This window comes from Ornithodoros turicata, chromosome 5, assembly GCF_037126465.1.
Source record: "Ornithodoros turicata isolate Travis chromosome 5, ASM3712646v1, whole genome shotgun sequence".
Taxonomy (NCBI): Eukaryota; Metazoa; Arthropoda; class Arachnida; order Ixodida; family Argasidae; genus Ornithodoros; species Ornithodoros turicata.
In genome coordinates, this window is record NC_088205.1 from 82,003,949 (window position 1) to 82,027,161 (window position 23,213).

Consider the following 23,213-nt stretch of genomic DNA (forward strand, 5'->3'; position numbering starts at 1 on the left):
CGGTGTGGGCTTGCTATTCCCTAATGCTTTCAAGCAAACAAAAGAAAACAGCTGGGATACAGAAAATTATACAAAAATACAGAGAAAACAGCTCCTTCACTAATCGCTGCGCATAGGACACATCAGAGAATGCCCAGGAGTTTAGATTCCCGAAGGAATCGTGTCAGCGCAGACGTGACTTCAGCGTGCTGGGTAGGGCCAAGTAGTAGTGGGTAGGAACTTCATGGCATAGAACGCTCCTCTGTATTTGCACTGTAATGTTCGCGTGTCATTCGGAAAGCGGGTATTCCGTTTCTCTCTTTTCAACATGGCAGCCGCATGTATAATGCCCTACAAAAAGTCATTTGTCCTTCTTCATGCATGTGTGTGTATCTTCTATGCACCGAATCTAATCACTATAATAACGCAACAAATAAAAAGCATCGGTGTGGAACGTGGTATTTTATGGTACTCAAGGTCGTGCTGTAGACTGGGAGGTGGTGGGTTCGAATCCTACCGCCGGCTGTGCTGTCTGAGGTTTTCCCTGGGTTTTCCGAAGACTGTCCAGACGAATGTCGGCACAGTTCCCTCTGAAGTCGGCCCAGGACGCATACTAATCCCCCTGTCCCCCACTCCTTCCTGCTGTCCTCTCTCCGTCTGTCCACCTCTGTACGCCGCTCATAGCCACAGTTGCTTCGCGGCGCTAACACCCAATCACATCACAATCACATTTTATGGTACTCATACGGGTCTGGACCGCGACTGACTATTAGACCGCTCCCCTTTCTTACCTGGTAGTCATAAGGAAATACGAAAATAGACAAACCATTCTTCTCGAATTTTTCTCTCTTTGTTCATGGGCGAAAGGAGAGGTTATCCCAGACGTATTGCTTCGTTACTCCCTTTTTGGGCGGTCGGCTATCATCTTCTGTGGCACTCCTATTCTCCTAACAACGTGTATAGGGCACGCTCCCTAATTCCCTCCCCTCCCTAAGCTAGGAACGACGGCACCCCGAAGCGAATAACCTGTTACCCCATTTAGGTTGTTGTCATGGACGGTGCCTGGGACTCGAAATTATGCTTCCCCCGTCCCCGCGTGACATATAATGGAAGCTGCGCGATGCGACGGCGCCAACAACCTGGCGTTGTGATCTCCTCATTAGTGGGAATAAATGTTGCCACAAACCAGTGATTTACCACTCTTGGAGCTCATGCCGCCGTCTCTGTTAATGAACGCGATGCGCTTTAAAGCTCGTAACATATTTCTGCGCCTGTGTCGAGGGAAGAGGGTCTTTGCGTTTGGTGGTACAGCCTGAGAATTGGAACCTTGGCCTCGTCACATAGTCTGTGGCACGTACAGGGGGGTGCACCATGCATTCAGGAACCAGCCTGCCGTAAGAGCGAGGGAGGGTGACACCCAGAGGAGGATAGGAAAAACGGAACTCCGCAGGACGCTCCAAGATTTGTCATTTTCGCGTCTTTTAATACTCAGTGTTATACGTAACGCCGTTACCGTAATCCATACTGTTTTCGGTATCGACACCTTTGTAAATCGGTATCTGAAAAGTATTTCCGTTACAAATTTATGATAATGCGATCTTCGTATCGTTATCGATACTGATACTTTTATAGTGCCCCCACTCTTGCTTCACCGGTCATATTTCTTACCTTTATTCATTGTCACTAGCCCGCGGGGACAGCTTTACGAACGTTCGCCTCCTATTTCAAAAAATGTACACAGCAGTTCAGAATCTGTGAAGCCATTCTACAGGAAAGCGCACTAGGATGATAGACGAAAACTTTGAGCGCGAGCTATTGCTAAAAGTCAACCGAAGTGTCTAAGCTGTATGATAAATGTTCTGCTTTTTTGTTGTAAACCTCTCTTCTCCCAATTATAGAATTTTCACGTAAGCGATATTTCAGTGTTGCGGATTTCATGCAACTTCTTCGTATTTTCAGCAAAAGTATCGGGTTTACTAGTATGGCGTTACTTTTTAGTAACGGCAGCGGTACTTCGTTACCTTAAAAAGGAAGTATCTGTATCGCGATACAATATTTCGGTAACGGGTACAACACTGTTTATACTGGGGCCACAGAAGGCTCGTTGCGGTTTCGATTTTTGAGGATTAGACGCCTCAAGGTTGTGCCCTACAGCTTATGCAGTTAAACCGTCAACCCATTTTCAGTAATTAAGGATATTCTTTATAAAAAGTTATTAACGCTTGTACATTTAAGTAGGTCATATCGGGAGTAACTATGAGCAGCAACTCTTTCGAAGAAAAAAAAAAGATATTTTTTTGTCAGTTTCACGTGAACGCACCATGTATAAAGGATGTGTGATTTTATCCATTATATATATTTTTTTATATAAAAATGTGAGAGCAGAATAGACATTGTTTTTGCAGTTGAGGTATCGGGCAGGCAGACATCCTCTAGAGGAGAGTATGTAACTATGCAACTATCAATTAGGGAACTTTTGGAGCCAAAGCAAGATAGCAGAACGGGACACAACCCCATCTTTTAAAAATCCTGAAACCGGGGGGGTATATGTTTATTACGACAAAAAAAAAAAGGAGGGAAAGGTTAGCCTGCGCTACGGCGACTTACTATTCCCAGCAAAGAAAAAAAAAAAGGAAGCAAAAGAAAAAAAAAAAACTGAAACACAGTCCTGAAACCAGCTCTTGCCGCGAAATATCCATCCCTGAATTTCGCTACGCAAATGGGCCCAAGCCAACATGACACTTGCGCCTAATATGACACGTATGCGTAATAACCTTTGTCTGACTTTTAGTAGGTCGTTCGGAAGCATCGTACAAAGACGATACGATACGTAAAAGACGTTGCCAGATCCCAGGTGAGGATAGTGAAGTCAGCCTTTTGAAAGGGACAGCGCGATTGGCTTATCGTGAGCGCCTTCTGATGTAATAAAACTCCCTAATAATTGAGTATTTGCGTAGAGCTTGCACCTCTCTAGAGTGATTTTGGCACGATTGCTCTTCCTTTTCCGCAATAGGTTCGGTGAAAGAAGGTGAATCTGAATTTGGAAGAGGATTTAGCATAATTCGTGTCATTGACAGAAGGGACAAAAAGAAAAGAACAGCTCAAAAAGAAAATTTTCTGCTCCGACTACCTCACGTACACGTTGAGAATTATCGGAATGAGTCCAGAAATTGTCTAAAAATAGAGTATTCCCCGGACAGCGATCTCGCTCGATAAGGAAAATACACGCTGTTAGGGTTCATTTAATCTCTTTCGCGCATGTATCTTAACGACGTCAAGTCCGTTGCTACAAAAGTATTCACTGTCGTCTCTGTTTCAACTATCATTAGTAAATTCATTTTCAGCGGAGTTTCTGTCTTCGCTACCGCGCGGAATAGAAGCTTCCAGCATATTTGCCGTATGGCCCTCGGGGTACGACGATGAATAAATAAATATTTCCTTACGGTATTTTATGTTCGTAAAAATAACTTTTCATGCTGCGTCGTACAATGTCTGGATTTCAAGTAATGTCTCGTGTCTCAACGCGTCACACATTCTATGGTCAAAGGGCGAGAGAGAAAAAAAAATGTTTGAACAGCCTCTTGTCTCATCAGGTTCACGTTCTTATTCTTTTATTTTCAGAGCGCATACTATTTATGTTGGTCTCTTTTCTAATTGCCTCACTAACGAACCATCTCACATGGCAAACACTCCATCAGGCAATGACGAAGAACAAAAAAAAAAGAAAAAGAAGAAGCTTAGTGCCCTGAATATGAATACTCGGTGACCACCCTCTACGTGTACAAAGGAAGAATAAAAACGTGATAATAAACGCGAGTAATTTTTTTTAGAAACGCCACATAAAAAACGAACCAGATAACGGTAAGAGCGCCACGAAGGTGTAAAAAGAGCGAGAGAGAAAGAGAGGTAAAAAAAAGCACTCTAAAAGGGACCTGCGAAGAAAAAAAGTACTTTGCAAGTGAAAGAAGGAATGGAAGAATGATGTGAAAAGCGCGAATGTAACGACCTGATCAGGGCCTCGTGTGGAACACAATGGTGCTCGGGAGGAAATATTTGAATATCCCCGGCAATTGATTAATGACAATGTCGTCCGCATACTGTAAAGGGATACAATATGCTCGCACTCCTCGTGCCGCTAATGTCCTTCCATCCAGCCCATATTTCTGGTGATCCCCGCGCGCGGTACGATATTTAAATAAATGCTCGCCCGTCACACGCACGCGCTTGCTTTTGTCCAAGTTGTTTTTTTTTTCTCCCACCTTGGCCAGTCAATTGGACACTGGTAACGATGCAAAATACATGTTATGGAATCGTCAGTGTGGCGGCGGCTCTTATAAAATGTATGAAGATTGGCGGCGTGTGTGTGACGCCATTAGGGGGTCGTTTGTCGTCCGGGTGATGTGACCATTGCCAACGCTATTTTTGCCCCCGTGATGTATCGAAGCATTAAAGTGCGCCGCTCTCTTTTGAAGTATGAGCCTCGTTCCTGATGTTGACAGTTCGCCTAACCAGGACTCTCGTCTCGCTCTCAGTGCCTTTTCTTCTTCTTTTTTTAAGATAAAAGGCACCCGTTTTGTGCCGCTCAGCGGCTCTGTCAGCGTCCTGTTGTAGTGTATGTGTATCGGGCGGCGTTCGTGACGTACAAAGCGGTAAGAGCGAGGTAAGCGGTAAGCGCGAGCTCTATGTTAAGATGATTAAAAGCGGTAAAAATCCCAGTGCTGGGCTACGAAAAGGACGACAGAGACGCACGGCACTGTACTGACAAAATAAAGGTTTATTTTAAATTGGAATATGGAAATAAATTTCCACGTTTATTTTTTTCCAAGCTTCATTTTCATATTGTAGACACGTCTCTTATAGCCCTCACCCTCACTTGGTCTCGTGATGGAAGTCAGGGTTTGCTAATTTATCTATTACCGATGAATTTTTCGATCTTTTCGGAAAGATAAACGCACGGTACGCTAACATATTTGTCGTCGGACTTTTTTCTTGTGCTTCTTGAAATAACGGTGCACCTGCTTTCCTGTTTTTATGTACAATATTTGTTTTGTTGCCATTCGGAGTTTTAGTTGCAGCGTACGCAGCCGCATGCGTTCGCAAGGAAAGAACGTGTTCACGTTACGTACGCGCTAAACGCAAAATCACGTTCGACGCATGCGGAGTGTACACCCGCTATTTCCCTCCGTACGCAATACTAAAACTATTCATCATACAAGTTTCCAGACTCCCTTGCCTGGGGTTGCCTCAAAGTCTCGCCCATTCACACCCCACATGGGTGACTTTCATCATTCACTTCATTATCAAATTGCCGTAGTCACAGCTTTTAATTGTTTAACTATATAGAAGCTTGCTATATTTAACCATTGTCTTGGCGCAGTATGGCCAGAGCTGCTCTTGCGCCAAAAAACCCCAAATCAAATCAAATCAAACAAGTTTCCAGCGTCTGTGCGTGTGTCACGAAATTGTTACAGAAAGGGCACGAAGCGTCCCCGCCAAGTTTGGTTCCTGTCGACGATGAAGACGTTCTCTGTTTCTGTGAACCATGTTAGCATCGCGAAGCAACTGGTACTATGAACGGTGTACAGATGTGGGCAGAAGGGAGAGACTATACAGCAGGGAGGAGTGGGTGATAGAGTTTAGCGTGCGTTCTGAGCGGAATTTGGAATCTGTTCTTACATCTGTCTGCGAGGTCTGGCAGAAATCCCAGGGAAAGCGTCCGACATCAAAGCCGGTGGGATTTGACCCCAACACCTTCCAGCACTTAGCGTGTAGCACCAACAAGCTGACTGGGTTTTCCGGTTGCGCGCGGACGTGTCGCTACCTATTGCTTACCTACGCGTACAAACTTCCCCACTCATCATCAGTCAAATAAAGTAGTTGTCGTCGTTACCCTGCCTCCTTCCTTCTCTCCCTTCCTCACTGTCCACGTATGTACTATACTACGTTGCTCATCAGCCACAGTTGCTTCGTGGTGCTAACGTGGAATTCAAGAAAAAATAAACGATGGAATAAAGACTATAAACATATGGAAAGCAACTGTTCTGAGGCTGGAACAGACAACACAACACATGCCTGAAAGTGCCATGCCATATTTCAGTTTAAATATGAATGTACTTGTGTCGTATGAATGTCTGTATGAAAGGAGGACTGTAGGAGAGAATGTGAAACAATGTATGTCCAGTCAAATGAGGTCCCCAGGCAAGAGGTCGGCATGCCGTCTCTTCAGGGAGGAGGAAACAATAGAACATGCCTTTCACGGCTGTACGGATTCCATCTTGTTCTCGGATGTCTTCCAGCGCACTTTCAGGGAAGATATTTTCTCGTCTCCCCGTTCAATACGCTATCTTCCTGCGCGGACTGGTAGCGCACTTACCTGGGATATTTTAAATCCTATTGGGATTATAGTCGTTGTGGGTCCCACGTAGGGTATATGACGCCAATCAACCGTCTGTAGGATCGTGGCCCATATTTCGACGAATGCTGTTTTCGCTGGGTGATTTTTTTAAAAACTGCACGTCTTGTGAGGAGACATTCTAGAAGTGGCTGCACATGATTGACATCCTTCGGGCGGGACCCGTTGATTACTGAGGCAGTTTTGTGTTGGCTTTCCCTTTGTATTGTTCCATCCCTCCCGCCCTCTTGGGTGGTGGTGTATGTTAGATCTTCCTGATGCCTGTTCGCGGAGTGTCACTGGGAAGTAGTGCTGTACTATACATGGTGTACATAGCTATTTTTCTACACCACATCTCGTATATACGATTGACGCATTAAAATCAGCTTTGAAAAAAGAAAAATGCCATCGTGGTCGAATTAATAAAGGCGCGCGACCGGTAATCGAGAGATGCGTGCTTCAAATCCTGCCGCTGTCTGGCTTTTTCGGCAGCTGCCATATTTCAACGGTTCATGCCTTCCAGGCACCTTGAGGCTTGTGTTGTTTTTGTCCCTCTGTATGTTCCAGCATGTTGTTTGTTTTCATCGTGCCATATTTCAGACGATTCATAGCTCCATTCCGTTGGCTGCCGTTTGGAAATTGTCTAGTTTTATCCAGTCTAATATTGAGAGGGACACACTTTCCCGTTTCCCTCTCTGTGCTCTCTCTCTCTCTCTTTTTAAATAAACGAGGCATAGCTAAAAGAAGCGCCCGTTTCTCCATCAACATTACAGTCAGCGTCGATAGTTTATAAAGTAGTTCAGTTTAAGCAGCCGCCACTTTCAACTTCCGAGCAAGAAAAAAAAGGTAAAATCTAAGTGAGAAAAATAGTTGGCCGTCTGCCTTTATTAAATACCTGCAAAGTACTCGGCTGGGAGATAAAAAAGAAAAAGAAATGGAGAAAGAATGCCGGAGTACATTAGTGGCAATTTCCTCTGGCAGAGGGCGTTTCGTGTGTTTGCTTGATCCGGAATTGTCTTCCAATAAGGGAGCGGCCGTAAATCAGGGATTGCAATGAGGAGCCCCGCCTGTCAGGCCTAAATCCTTCCGTTTGGGCGACAGCTGCGCCAGATCTCCCGGCGGACAACCCTTCCCTTCCCGGCCACCGGAAAAAAAAAAAAAAAGAAAAAAAAAACCTCCCAAAAGAGCTCGTCAGATCCAGGGGAATCGCAAAACGTCGTCGCATCGCTTTGTCACGCCGGGTCCCTGTGCTGGTAGCCTGGTAACGTTTAACGTTGCCACTGTATCGAAGAAAGGTATACCAGCGGCGCGTCAATGGATACATTCAGTGCTCACATCGCGAAGCAATCGTGGTTATGAACGGATGCACGGAAAACGCATGTAGAACTGAGCAGGAAGGTTTGGAAAGCAGAGGTGTTAATGTGCGTCCTGCGCCAAATTCGTACGCTCTTAAAAAAAAAAAAAGGTGTGTACTTTAACTCCTTTCCGTGCCACATATATCACTCCCCTTTTGGGGAGTACAATTACTCTCAAAATGGAGTCTCCTCACTCCCTTCAGACCCTTTAACTCCCTACTGGAGTGTAATATTACTCTCCAGTAGGGAGTTCAAGGGTCTGAAGGGAGTGAGCAGACTCCATTTTGAGAGTAATTGTACTCCCCAAAAGGGGAGCGATATAGTATGTGGCACGGAAAGGAGTGAAAGTACACCCTTTTTCTTAAGAGTGTACCCAAGCAGCACAACATCGTTGCCCAACATTGGCCCAATATTGGATGAATATTGGGCCGGTATTGCCAATATTGGGCCAGTATTGGGCAAATGTGTTGTGCTGCCTGAGTAGGGAACCGTGTCGTGGAACATCCGCGTGAAATGTCTGCCAGAAAAAAAAAAAAAAAAAAAAAAACAGGGGACAGTTGAGACACCATAGTCGGTGATAAGATTCGAGCTCACGGTTGTTCAGCGTGACCAAGGGGTCGGCTGCTGTAACCACTCGACCGGTTGGTGGTGGTAGGGGAAAGGAGGTAGCGGGATGAATCCCATCACAGACATAGGATTTTCGCGCAGGCAAGCGGATGCTCCAACAGCTCCCCCTACTGTGTGTCTGTGCACGGCTACTATAGCCACACTGTCGTCTCGCCTTGCAAACTCGCACAAAAAATAACGGTGTTAATAGAAAGGGCACATTCAGAGCGTGTTGGCTTTGTTCAGTAGGATACACAGACACGTAGAGGAACAGACGAACGCTCGTCCCGTGTTTTTTTTTCTTTTCTCGTGGCTATGTATACCGTCTTGCGTAACGGCAGCGTGTCCCACCAACATTGGTCTCTTCACGTATTACACTTCTGCACGAAACGACGCGCTTATAAACCAATCACAATGTCTTTCTTGTCCGTATCACTAGCCGTTGTACTAACGAAAGAATCTCCGTTACTTTGGCCGAGGCAGAACTAAAATTTTTCCTACTCTCAGTGATTGATTGCGATTCGCGTCGTTAGGGCTTAGTTATGCAAGCTCGTAAATTACGCTTCTACTACATAATGGAAGCGGCGTGTCCTCGTCAGCGAAAAAAAAAAAAAGAGTCGATTTAAGTGGTCTCATTAAGGCGAGGCACTTCTGCTCGTGCAAGCTTTGCTGAGGGAAAGTTAAAAAAAATCTGAAATTTTCACCGAAAGCACTTCCAGACCACGAAATGAGTAACGTGATTCTCTACCGTTGTCCCCGTGTACATCCCCAACAATTTGTCGCTAGCAGATTGCGTCGGTCGTTCGCATTTTTTGTGCTGCTCGTTTTTTGATTTCGAGTGTCTCTGCGGTATCCGAAGCGTTTTTCGTCCTCGGTTTTAATGCGGGCGCACGCTGCGTAAATATACAGGGTGCGGCAAGATCTTTGGACACATTTCGAAAAAGCATTAAAAATCGTATGCATGTCTAATAACGACGAAATTTGGTAAACTACCGTAGTTTTGTCAGAAGTTTAAAAAAACCTCAAGCTTTCATTTATGCAGCCAACATGTTCCGAGATAGGAGTGAAAGAATGCCGGAGCCCACGCATTTTGATTGCCGTACACCGCTGCCGCTAGGCTTTGCGCAGGAGCAGTTCTCTCCGTTCCATGCCGTACCGGATGTTTTGGCGCTGTGCCCGAAAACGAAACTAAAGCTGCAGATGTCGTCAAGTGACATGAAAGACATCATCACGGCCCCATCGCAATGAAGCAGACTGTCGAAAATTTCGGATATCGTTCGGTTCTCGTTGCTCGAGCAGATGAAGCTAATCTACGAAGCAGACGACACTGTCGTCTGCTTCGTAGGCTAGCTTCATCTGCTCGGATAGTTCATCCTCGGCCGGGTTCGAACCCGCGATCTCGGGTGACAAGGATTCGAATCTTATCACCGGCTGTGCTGAGGTTACCCCTGAAGTCGGCCCAGGATGTAGGGGAATTTAATGGACGGACCGACCACCGGGGCATCCCTTACCATCACTGTTATATCGCGATATAAATTAAGTCATTTATTGTTACGCAACAATTTAAGCAAATTAATTTTATTATTATGGTAGTAAAAGAATCCGCTTTTACTGTTACTTTTCTCTTGCTCCCTTTCAGAGCGAAGGGGGTGAAGACTCACTTCGCCTGAAAGCCCTGGTCTTTATAATCTCGCCCTTTAATTAATGGCCTTCCTTGGATGTTGTTCGCGAGTGGAGGCGCTTCTCGACGCGAAAAGTGTTTGTTTTCGAGGGCTTCCGTTTACCTGGCGCGAACAGCAACAAGAGCAAAAGCGGCGAACGTCGAAACCAGGGCCGACGCTTTGAAAAACTCGGAAGCCGTGGAAAGCGCGCCCTAATTAATTGTCTTGCGGCCTTCCCGGCGTTCGCTCGGCTGATTTCATTTCAACGCAGCCGGCCTGTGTCTGTCAGCTTTGGCGGAACACGAAAAGGTGAAGAGATCGAGGGCTGCAAAATTTTGCCGTAAGGTTCACCAGAAAGATGACTCTCTCTCGTACGCGATTCAACTGATTCCTCGGTCCGTCACTCGCGGAGGGAACTCCCAGAGAGATGCACTCAAACAGGTGTTCTCTATAGGTGACTCAGGGGGGACTCTTTTGGCACGAGAGAATGGGACTCAAGAATGGCAGTCGATGAAACACACAAGTGGGATACGAACTCACAACCTCGTAGGCGACGTCATGCAACTGGCCGATGTGCGTGTTTGTGGGGCGATATTTTATTGAAAAAGAAAGGGAGGAAAGGTTAGCCAGGCGTAGGCCAACCTGCTATTCCTTAAAAAAAACAAAAAAAACAATCGCACACACACAAAAAAAAAAGAAAGAAAAAAAAGGGGGCCCTAGAGGCTTGTCGAGAGGCCGTAGGCATAAAAGCGCAAGAGGGTAGTCGTAGCCGTCCCCTTGTTGCGCGCAGGGCTCGCCCGAGCAGGGTGGCCGAAGAGACGTTGGGGTAACCAAGTTGTCGCAAGTGGCGTTGGCGATGTATGGCTCAAGTACAGTGTTTAGCCTCATCTGTTACTGCATTATAGATGGTGATGCACCAACTGATCAGTTGGTAACGCTTACTTATACCACAGCAGAAGGTGGGAACCCGTCCGAGGATGCCAGCGGAGCGCTGGCACGGTGCACATACCTTAGACACGTCGTCTCGCGCGAGGAACGGAATGGGTGCAGTGACGCGCTCTATACAATTCACAATTGCTTCGACGCGCTAACACGAAGTGATCTAGGCCCGTACGCAAGCTGTGAGCGAACAGTGTTTCAGAAGTGCATATTAGCTCGTTCGTAGCTTGTCCCGTACAGGCTTGGCTCATGTTGTATCCGCCGTCGAATATCGAAGAGTTTGAATGTCTCAAAACCGTGTCGAGTCCGACTATAAGTAATCGATTATTCGGCGTAATACTCGTTAGTTGGAACATGTACCAGGCATATCATATAGCCAAGCGAACGCAACATCCGCACACTGCTTGTAACTGTGACAGTAAGTGGAAATAGTGGTGGAATCGTGTCCCACTACCAGACGTGCGGTTTGAGAAAGATGTTGAGAGAGTTGTCGGACGAGTAGCTGTTGGGACAGATGTTGGACCATTTCCGACAACGCGTATGCGCATGCAGAGCCCTTGAGTCCGCCATTTTTGAGCTGAAAACATCGCCATGGATCCACCTGCGGGCGACTGTCACGTTCATTGTGGGGAGATAATCGGTTTCAAGGTTACGCGGACGTTTGAGGTCTGGTAATGAGTACAATGCGCTTTCACTCTTTCCGCATTCTTCTCTCGCTACTTTCCCACGCAACGTACGTGCCAGTTCGTAAAGCGTCACCATTATTGGGGGGAAAGACACGACGTTCGACATTCCCCCGCCAGGGGCGACGCGAATATGGAAAAGGTCCATTCCCTCTGAAGTCGACTGTCATTCCGTCCTGTTGTCCTCTAATCCTCCTACCTATACACAGCCACATAGCCCCGCTCATAGCCACTGTTGCTTCGCGGTGCTAACAAACAATATAGAATGAGAGCGTGCTCGTCTGTACAGCACTCTAAAGTGGAAATCAAGAAAAGAGAATGCTCGTTCCAAAAAAAGACGGATTGATCGTCCTTTTGAAGACGTTGCTCTAAAAGGCTGTTATAACGTCAACGCAGTTCGATATAAGAGAAGGGTTGGAAGCTTCCCGCACTTAAACTGTCAATAGTTGTATCCCTTCCACTGCACTTTTGATACACAATACTGTCTCGAAGGCTTTTATGAACCCGGCAAGAAAGACGAGGTGACGACTTCTTTCGGTGGCTCTTCATTTAATTGTTGAGTTGCACAACATGTGTTGGCTGCCTCACTCCAAGAAGCGTGACAGGTAGAACATCGATGGCAGACTAACATTTGAGCTACTGTGTTCGACTGAAATGAAATCATGTCGTTGGTGTTTCCAATACAACAGCCAGGTTTCATTTCAAGATGTGACAGTTTGAAAAGGGTGGTGACGTCTTTCTCAACGTCTTATTCAGTGCTATTGTGTTGCTGCTTGTGTGTGGCTTCATGATCTTGACGTGGGCTTCGTAGTCATCGTAAGGCGATGTTGCGTGCTTTTAGATTTAGGTGTAAGTCTTTCAGTTATTTCTCCTCTCAGCACGTTACAAAATGAAACTTAAAACGTATGGCACGCAAAACATTTTCAGTTGACTATTCGGGTTTCGCGTACAATGTTCGTATTACAAAAAATAATGTCTGATCTTAATGTAATCTAAAATATATATATAAAAGATGTAATGATGATCTAAATGTCGTCGTGACTACGTTCTGCGATCTGCTTTACGACACGTTTTTCGAAGTCTTTTCTACGGTGCATTATACATGTATTTGTAAAATTTGCGATTTTTTTTATACAATACCCCATGTTATCATCACTTCTCCTTCATTTATTATTGTTGTTGTTGATATAATACCATTTGAACCTGGGCTGCTGGCCGGTAGATAGAGTAGAAGAAAACGTTGATGGGACTAGTCGTTGAATCCAAAACGTTACCGCCACAAACGCTGCCGGACGTCTAATTGGTAGTGTTGGGCACGAGAAAGACATTCCTAAATTCGAAAGTCACCCGTAATATCTCTATACGGAAAGATACGCATTAATTTAATTTGAAATGGTGCAATCCGCCTGTTACGACATACAACACGTACGTTCATGTAGTCGCTTCACTGATCCTAATAAACTGAACTTGACGAAACATCCCGATTAGGTGCTACAGGTCTCGCTTTTCGAGGTGTTGTCCCGCTTCTCCACCAACCTTCCTGCGGGACGGCGTTTTGTCTGGCTTTGGCCGCAACGAACTCAGAATGGAAAATCGGGTAAAGATCAGGAGCGCTTTCGACATCGAGGTGTGTCTCTCTAGGCTCGCATCGTTCCTCAATCTAGGCATTGCAGCTGCCAACAGCTGCAGCCAATAGTTCCACTATTGGCCGCTGCAAGCGCCACATGGCATTATTGGGGAGAGGAAGTGAAACTTACACTATTATCATCACTCGTTTGTCTGCTACACAGGCACACAGGGCTAGAGTGTACTATCAGGGCTATACACAGGCTGTTGCTATGCACGCGCTACTCTCTTCGTCGTTGTGAACAGAGCCCACCATACGTTGCCGTGGATTCGGAAAATCACGTGGAAACGAATAGTGCTAGCTAGCGCCAAATCGCAGAGGGAAGCGGCGACTGCCACAACTATACTACCCCGGTGCTGGGAGCTTAGCGGATGTCCAGGTCTCTAGTATAATAGTATAGGCCGTGATTCCCGCAGTCAAAACTTTCTCGAAACCAAACTTTGCTTGCGTACGCTTCGCTCATCAAGCTGCTTTGGTCAGAGATCATCCTAGCACTGACGATAATAAGGAAATGGGGGAGGGCAAGTTGAGCGAGGAGTTCGGGATGACAGCTTCTCTCCCTATACACTGTCACGAAGTATGAAGACATACCAAGGAGAACACATTATAGTCGAAATACATCGTGTGCCTCGCGTAGCCTGTAAAAGGCAAAGAAAACTAAAATGATGGGACCGGTCGAAATGAGAGAAGTTTGGTTTGTTACTAAAAACGCCTGTTACTGCATGTGTTACATGATACTAACGTCCGTAAAAATATTACATATTGTCAATATTTGCATATTGCAATATTGCTATTCTTTCCAATACTTCGTCTCAACGAAAACATTTTCTGTTATTTATTTGCTTTTTCAGAATGTAGCTTTCATTTTGAACACTTTTCCCCCCGACAAGCATAATGAGAAACACGCATAAATCTTTTTTTCTCTTTCACGTTTATTTTCTAAGAATTCGCAATGATAATTCAGTTTCTCGGGTCTCGGTGATTGTAATAAATAAACTCCGTCCGCTGCCGTACTGGTGCAATTCTCTTCGGCTACTCCGCGAGATCTTTTCGAGCCGCTCCTCTAGAGCCTTTTACTCAGAAAGGCAGAAGAAATCTCATTAGCGCTGAACTTGGATGAGTCCCAATTGCACCATCGTCTTCGAATTTAAGCCACAATATCGTCGTTGCCAGAAAAAATACGCTTTCAAGCGCCGCATGTTCGTCATATTTCATGCTACGAACAATGGACGCGATGACGCGTTTGGATGTACATGCGCCGAAAGCCCGGTTTGGCTGCGAACAATAACGTTGGGGGGATCGGAACCGTACAAAATTCCGAGACGGATGAGAATGTTCAATTGTGTTGCCAACCGTGATTCTATTTCCTCCGCTCTCGTGATTTCTCTTTGACGGTTTCATTCCGCGTAGATTCCTTCGCTGTAACTCGATTGCAGAATGCTCAGTGAAGAAAGTCATTAAGGTCACGAAAGAGTGGGACTTTCACATTTACTTCACGCCAGGACGCGCTCTGAACGTCATCTCTTGGCAACGTAACTTTCTCAAGGTCATATCACCTAACTAGGTCATATTCTAAGATATAAGGAATAATGTTCATTGGAGCCTCCGGGACGGCGGGGTAGCAAAGGTTTTTCCTCCACACAAGATTTCGTAGTACTTCTAACCAGTGGTACGTGAATCGTGAAATCGGGTTACAGTTTTTGAAGTTACGTATTCGTTACGGTAAATCCGGAACAATTCCGAACTGCTCGTTCCTGCCCGCCGTTCAGTCACTGCCATTCAGCTACGCTCTCGCAGAATCACTGTTGCGTGAGTCATTGAAAAATAAAAAAAATATGGAGCTATTTTTTTTATATTTTAAATATTTCTTTATCGTTTCAAAGCAACCACAGGCTGTTGGTTTGAAATTTACTCTAGCTACCGCATTTATTGTCGAGTCTTAATATTACTGCCGAAAAAATCAGATTTCTCGGAATGAAATAGACGTCGATAAACACCCCCCGAATTTCTGGAAAAATAAATGCCCGCGAACCACTCGGATAATAAATATGACCAAATACTAAGCTACCAAATAAAAACCAGCTGGTAGGAGGCGTTTGTGTCGTACGTATGCTTTGTTCCCTATCACGCCATGAACTACATAGTGCCTTACCAAGTATACGATACCTATGCCCCAGCATGCAAGCGAGGATAGCCTAAGCAAGTGTTATCCGTGCATACTAATCGCCTTGGAGGGGATCCGATGTCCCACCTGCGGGATTAATGTGTGCTTCGCAGGTCCATAGACAATTGGAGTACCTTCGGGTCCCCTCGCGGGATGTATGGGGCATTTTCTGCTCTCCTATTGTTGGTGCAGATGTACCGGTACAGGTTCTGTTGATCTACTTGTACTAATGTCGCGCTGAAGTCAGATAAAGAAAAAGAATCGGGGTAGTTGGTACTGACTGTGCAATAGCATAGCGAAGCACCAAAAAAAAAAAAGGGACACAGACCCTTTCTTCTTCTTCTTCAGCTTCATCCGTGTTTTCTTCTTCCTCTTTTTTTTTACCCGCTTTGTTACGCGGTTGAAGCCGACCCATTTGTACCCCCACACCTCTTCCTAGAGTTCGATCTGCGAACTATGTTACTCACTCAGATCATCCGAATTGTATCAGTGTTTGGCCAACGTCAGAAGTGCAGCCACCACATCTGCGGTGCCGAGTCGATACAACAACCACGGTGTGGAGGCACTTTCGAGATCACGCTAAAAACAGGGAGGAGTTTTTCCGAGGTTTTCCATCGGCCTTTCCCGGCGACCTTCCAGACGCAAATCCCTCAAAGTTGACCCAGGTCGCATACTAACCCCCGTGTATCCCACTCCTCCCTGCTGTATACAGTCTGTCTGTGCGCAGCTTACGGGAGCAGTCAATAAAAAAGGAAGAAAAGAGAAAACATCGCGTATAATTTTGAAGGGGGGAGGGGGGAAACTCAATCTCGTTCTGGCACTGACCTTTAACTCGGCATCAGCCTCTTCCACCGATGTCTTTTCTTTTCCTACACTTCAACGAGACTATCTAAAAGAAAAGTGAAAGAAGCACGTCAAGAAATCCCTCACGTAATGGCCATCTACCCAATCGGAACGATACCTCCCCTTTTATCTCAACTGGAAGACAATCGGGGAAGACATTGAGGAGAGAAACCCTCATTACATGCGGGGGGGGACAACTTGCGCCCCCGAATCATTATGGCGGGTACTAAACGGCGTACTGTTGCTGTTTGCCACTGTTCTGGTCGCTGATGTACACGTCTTCGATCAGTTTTCCTACCGATCGTGACAGGACTGCCGTATGAAGCCTCCTCCATCGTTTCGGGGAGATAGAAAGCTAGAGTGTTGACAATATTTGGGTGTTGTGGGAAGGTGCAACGTAGGTTACGCCCATCTTGAGTCACCGTTATGGTAAATGGTAGACCCGCGCGAATAGCGAATAGTTATTGGACCGAAGCGAATACGAAGCGAATAGCCGATTTGGATATTCGAATATGAAGTGATTAACTGGCAGAACCGAAGCGAATAGTTGCAAAATACGGTTTGCACGCATAAGCGGCGCGGAAAGAAAGTGCAAACGTACAAGAAACGTAAACGGAGAACATACAGGGTGTTTCAAAAAACGTGTCATTCGAACTTTATAAAAAAACGGGGCGACGGAAAAATACGGGGTAAACGGCATTTGTGTGGCAACTGAATTTGCCACCTTGAAAAAATATTTTCATTTGATTTTAATTGAAATAAATTGAATTGCTTTAATTGAACTCCAAAATTTCCCAAGTCAACCTAACGTTTTTTTTACAGAATTAGAGAGCCCGTAGCGAACTTAGTCAGATCCACTAAGAAATCCGCTCGATATTGCAAATGGAACTGCCCAAAAAAAGTCCCGAAATTGAGGCTTCCAAGTTTCGGGTATTCAACGGCGCACCAAATCAGGCGCAAAGATTCGTGGAGAGGAGGACTGCTCCTGCCCTCATGAAAGATAGAAGGTCGAAAAAACACAGGGCGGGAAAAAAGAGGCGGAATCATTTTTGTTTGCCGCTTATCAACGTATGGTGGAATGTCACCTGCCTTGTTATCTGCGCGTCTTGTGTTGCACGCCGGTCCGGCGATAAACTGTTCTAGCTTCATGGGGGCAGGAGCATGTCCTGCCCTCCGCGCATTTTTCCGACTGATTTGGTGCGCTGTTGAATACCCGAAACTCTGAAGCCTCAACTTCGGGACTTTTTTTGGGCAGTACCCTTTGCAATATCGAGCGGATTTCTTGGTGGATCTGACTAAGTTCGCTACAGGCTCTCTCATTCTGTAAAAAAAACGTTAGGTTGAGTTGGGAAATTTTGTAGTTCAATTAAAGAAATTCAATTTATGTTAATTAAAATCAAATTAAAATATTTTTGCAAGAAAGCAAATTCAGTTGCCACACAAGTGCCCTTTACCCCGTATTTTTCCGTCGCCCCGTTTTTTTATAAAGTCCCAATGACACGTTTTTTGAAACACCCTGTATATGTTTTAATTGGTAGCGAAATACAAGCGCTAAATCTCTGTTACAGTGCATTCAGAAGGTGGTGGTGCCGTGCAGAAACACTAGCTGCTCTACATGATCCGGCAGAAGACACTCCCTTCTGGATGTCACGGTAAGGCCACAGACGGAGAATACTAGTTCGCGCGCTACTAGGGTAGCTGGAATAGAAAGATATTTCCGTGCCCCGTTGGCAAGCTTGTTGTACAGCCGGCAAACAGTAGTGTGCGACCGTGATGGTGGTCATTCTGTGCGCTATACAAAAGAAAACGGGGATGAAGCAGAGCGCTGCGCCACCTCGTTTTCACTTAAGGAAGTACACTTAGACCAAAGTGCTAAGTTGGGGTAGTTGGTGTGACATCACTAGTTTAGGCTGCCAAGGGGGACGTCGGACAAAGTAGGAGACGCGACAACAGAAAAAAAAAGCTGTTTCTGTTGTCGTGTCTCCTACTTTGTCCGACGTCCCCTTTTGCAACCTAAACTAGTAACGCACTTAGACAGTGTCTTGGTGTCTGTGACGGTTTCACCGTAGATTAATTGTTTGTCCTTGCGTGGCTTTTTGCGCGGAAACTGTTCGAATATATCCGATATGGAAGAGGCACTCGGTTCGATTCTCAATTCGTATACCGAAATTCGTATTCGGTTCGGAAGTCGAAGCAAACATAAAAGTATCCGCTTCGATATTCGAAAAATTCGAATATTCGCACGGTACTGGTGAACGGGTGTAATGAAGAAGCGTTTAATGGATAATTTCTTTGTTCCGTTTGAATGAACAGTGGTGCAAGAGTATCTTTGATACCTGCGGTGTGCACTTCCATAACACAGTGAACATGAGGTTTAACGAACCGTTGACGAGGTAGCCGTCGGAGTCCCGTATCTTCCAGAACAAATTCCAGCACGCATAGTGTGAGACGTATCCGTTGATTGCTTACGGCAAAGTACGTAAGGGATGACGTGATGGCTCTGCGCACTACACGAAGCTCCATGTTTTGCGCGTGCGCAGAACCACCAATGCTGTCTTTCGTACGCAAAGGGGCGATAGCGTACGATGCACTACAACTCACCATTGTATATTGTGTACTACTCCCGCTGTCAACTATCGCCGTCTTCCACGGTTATCAAACTTAAACCTCCGCCTCGTCCCGATTACAGTCGACACGTCCTGAACGACGAGACGGTTGCCGTCATAACAGCCTGGTTTTAGCGGTGCAAGGCGGATAAAGATGTGGACAGCATCCCTGCGACATGTGTCCTGATCAGGGATGACGTATTTCGAGTGACATCCTGAAACAGCTCTCCTTCGTCTCTTCCACACTTCTTCCAATATATCGGTCTTGGAGACGTGATTCCGTTTCAGCCATACGGGCTCTGTCCATGTCCGCATCCGGCGATCATTTCTGCGACAGATCGTGACACGACTTCCGCACGTCCACATCACCCACCCTCCGCTACTTGAAGTGCGGACGTGCGTTTGCTGGCTGCTCGCTCTTAAACAATGCTTATCGAACCCTTCGATCTATTGGGAAAAGGCGTGACCCGCAAACTTTTTTCCTCTACGCGAAGAGGGAGGACGGGCACCTGCCTGGATGGTGGAGACGTTCGTCACTGATCGATTCGTCGGGGATCGATAAATCGATCGTGGAAGAAATTTTATTGACTCGACGCTACTATGCTTCCTGAAGGGATTTTGAAAAAAAAAATAAAACAAATAAATTGAGTGGGTGCGGGTAAAGCCGACCGAGTATTCGTCACAGAATAGAAGGGACGGTGACCCTCCTGGTTTTTTTCTTTGAACAGCGTCAGTGTGTTGAATGCATCCGAGGAATAGACATGTATACGACTGTCTCCCATGATCAGCGCAGTTTGGCATCTTACAGGAGGGAGAGATGAGATGGAAGGATTCGTTAAGTACTGAATCGCAGGCGCAGTGGACCTCTTTAACAGTACCGAGCTTTTGTAGAAAATGGTAGAGAACATGATAAGCCAATCACCTTATTCTCTTGAAGTCTATGACATCGCGTTGCTGATCTTTGATTTGATTTTTTTTTCTGTATCGTATCGTTTTCGTAGAGGGCTTCCTCTTTACTAAAACTCCCTAATTGCCTATATACGCACGCGCGTGGCACCTGCGACCTTGAAAGCGCCGCGAAACGTTCTCTTTGCACTCGACAGATGGCGTCTTAGACGTCCCGTTCCCAGAGCCCATTCATTCTGGCTTGACCGTCTCTGCTCGGGTACGACGCTTGCTGAAGATTCACGACACCGCGACGGCTCGGCTGATGCAGACCCAAGACCGGTTTTGTGACTGGTTGCCTGTCCATTCAAATGTCCATAGTCTCTCTCATGTCTGTGCACTTACGGCCTTTGCACTACCAGTGAGTCAGCTGGATACAACGTCATAATTCGTGACTTTGCTTCGCTTTGTGATTATGATCAAACTGTGATCATGAACGACGCCACAGTGGTCTGTCTCTGCATTAATTCTGCCCACCAGAGGTGAGATGAAACCTTAAGACACCGTATTTCAAGTCCTTCGCGGAGAACGTCGTGTCTAAGCAACGTGGACCGCATACCATCAAGTTGCTGGCATCCTCGGCCGGGTTCGAATTCGATACCTTGGGATACAAGGTCCACTCGTCTGTGGTGACGCCAAGACAGTGCTTAAGACTCTGAGGTGGAGGGTAAAACAGTAAAACTAACACTCATTAACGTTGTTACAAGCTTCAACCGAGGTTTTCCCCCAGTGTGCAATTGATTTTTTCTCTCTCTAAAGTACTACGATTTGGGCATCCGATTAAAGGCGATAAATGGACCAATTGAACGCATCGCATCAATCTTGAACTTATTCCTGGGTCGGTAGAGGCACTAGCTTTCGAGATATCGAAACGCGCGATGCCTCTTGTGTTGTCTGTTATCTGATTAAGTATGGAAGTACAAGGTTGCATCGTGAGAAAGGCCCGAACGTAGGCGCCAATTAAGTCAGACAACTCGAAAACAGCTCAAAGCGGGAAATAATTTTACTAAACACATAAATGCAATGATGCACCTAAGCACCCTGGGAAGAAGGGGAGGCAAATGTAAATACAACGTAGGCATACAGAACAGACAGAAAGTGTGTCAACTTTGTGTCCGTTTGGAGCGTGGGTAGATCAACTTCATCCGTTTCCGCTAATCTTCGGCATACATTTGCTGTGCGTGTCAGCAAAATCATTTTACAGCGATCGCTGTTGGTAGCACTTTCTGCGGGAAACTCGGTGTCTGGCGTCGGCAGTTCGGCAAGGTGCTGAAGCATAGAAGCATGGCGCTGGGAGCGTGGTCATGTGACTATCTTCTACGCTTCTTGACAGCGGGCAGACGGAGGGTGCCATGGGTAGACCTCGCACAGTCCGATGCCCCTCGGAGCAACGCGAGCACAGACGTCGTCTTGATTGCGAGTGAAACCAACGCATAGAAGCATGTAGAGGAACTAGCTCAGCGACGACGACGGGGTAATTTTGCGGCAGTTTAGCGAACAAGATGCTGCTAGGAAACATCAGAGTCGTCAAGACCCAGCTCCACGAGAACGCGAATTACAGAGCGACGGGAGCGGGAAGTGGAACGTTGTGACAGGGCGCGATCGCTGCACAAATTTCGATAAAAAAACAAAACAGAAACATCGTCTATAGACGGAGTTAACAGCAGCAAATGCGCAGGGAACCCCCCACAACAGCTGTAGCTGTCATTCTCGTTACATTTCGCGTAAATGCTCGGTGTTTTTTTTTTTCTTATTTATTTTTAAGTTTTTTGGGACCGGTTTGAGCTGCCGTCCACTATAAAGATTTGCTCGTGACAAAGTTTAACCGCCGTCGTCCCCGCATTTACACTCGTTCATCTATGACTGTCGCGTGCTTCTTAAACGTACCTCTCTTCGACATCTTGTAGGTGGTGGCTTCTCTTTGCTTCTACCTGTGAAAAGAGAGCAGGTTCTTCTACTTACACGTGTTGAAGAGGGTGAGACGGAAGGTCCGACCTTCTCCCTAGCTAGAGGGAACCTCCTATAAAATACGACCTGTCCACGCCGGAGCCACGTCTCGCGTTTTTGTTCGCGGTGCCTCTTTTGTGTTGGCGGCTCTCTCCCATTTATCTGTGCCATTCGTTCTGATGCCTTCCAAGTTTATTTATGCGTTACGTGTACTTTAGTGTACCTTTTATGCTTCTTCGGTATACACGGAGAACTGATGTTCTGAGGCTGGAACAACACAGAAAGGACAAATACGTTCAAAGCCTCAAACTGCCTAAGAAATTAATGATGAAAGATGGAATTCACTGAAAAGGTTAGCCAGCTGTAGGACTCGAACCCACGTTTTCTGGATTACCGGTAATCCAGAAGACGTGGGGTCGAGTCCTACAGCTGGCTAACCTTTTCAGTGAATTCCATCTTTCATCCTTCTTCGGTATGTAGTACAATGTTGGAGAAATTCGTGTCTTGTGCATCGCCGCAATGCCGTATAGTGTCGCAATGGGGACTCGATGTCGAGGTACAGTTTGCTTTTGGTACCGCAGTCAGTGCAGTCAATGCAGTTTTGCACGCTAGCAGCGCATGAATTCGGAGCTAACAAAACTGGAGGCTGTGGCATGTAGCCAACCCGAAATACGCCATCACAAGTGACGTGGCCGAGTGGATACAGTATCCATTCGTTGGTAAGCAGTTCCAAGGTCATCCTCAGCTCTGGGATGTGGTGGGTGCGTATATTACCGCCAGCAGTGCTGTACGGTATTTTCCGGCAGACTTTCCAGGTGAATGTCGAACCAGTTCCCCGCGAAGTCAGCCCAGGACGCATACTAGCGTGGTTCCCACTCATTCCGGCTTTCCTCTCTCTCTCAATCTGTCCATAAGCATTAACCGCAGCTATTCCTGTTGGTTGGAAAGCACACGCTGCTCATAGTCACAGTTGATTGGCAGTGTGTGTGGAGTCGTGTGTAGGCTTCATTTCGGATAAAATTATCTCATTTTTAAGCTTTGTTTCCAAAAAAGAAACATAACGCTTCCAGGATAGCAGTATCATGGGGACACGACAGACCGGTCCTATGCCAACACAAGCGAGGTTGCACTGACGAAGTCAAAGTGAAGAGTGGCTCCTGAGAGAGATTACCCCGCTCCTCAAGGGAGGTACAAGCCCTCGACTAAGTGTCAGGAATAGAGGCAGTCGTTCGCCTGCTCAGTTCATCGTCCCTCGCTTGTGGAATGAGAGAAGGAAGAATTGAACGGTAGACTTTACTGGATGGCTCCGAATGGTGGTGGAAGTTCTTGGTGAGGCGTTATCTGAATATTTCCTCAGCCGGTCCTCAAGGTGACGCACCTAACACGTGATAAGGGCAGATGTTTGCGTCGGAAGAAATTATCCCCGGCTTCATGGGTAGGGTTCTAGTGTTTGTTAAAGGCATTTGG

At 46.2% G+C, this 23,213-nt stretch overlaps 1 protein-coding gene across 1 annotated transcript in view; it reads left to right on the forward strand.

The window, feature by feature from the left end:
* The window catches only part of LOC135395963 (uncharacterized), a 372,855-nt gene that overhangs the window by 127,628 nt on the left and 222,014 nt on the right, over positions 1-23,213 (forward strand). The gene's annotated exons all lie outside the window — the stretch shown is intronic.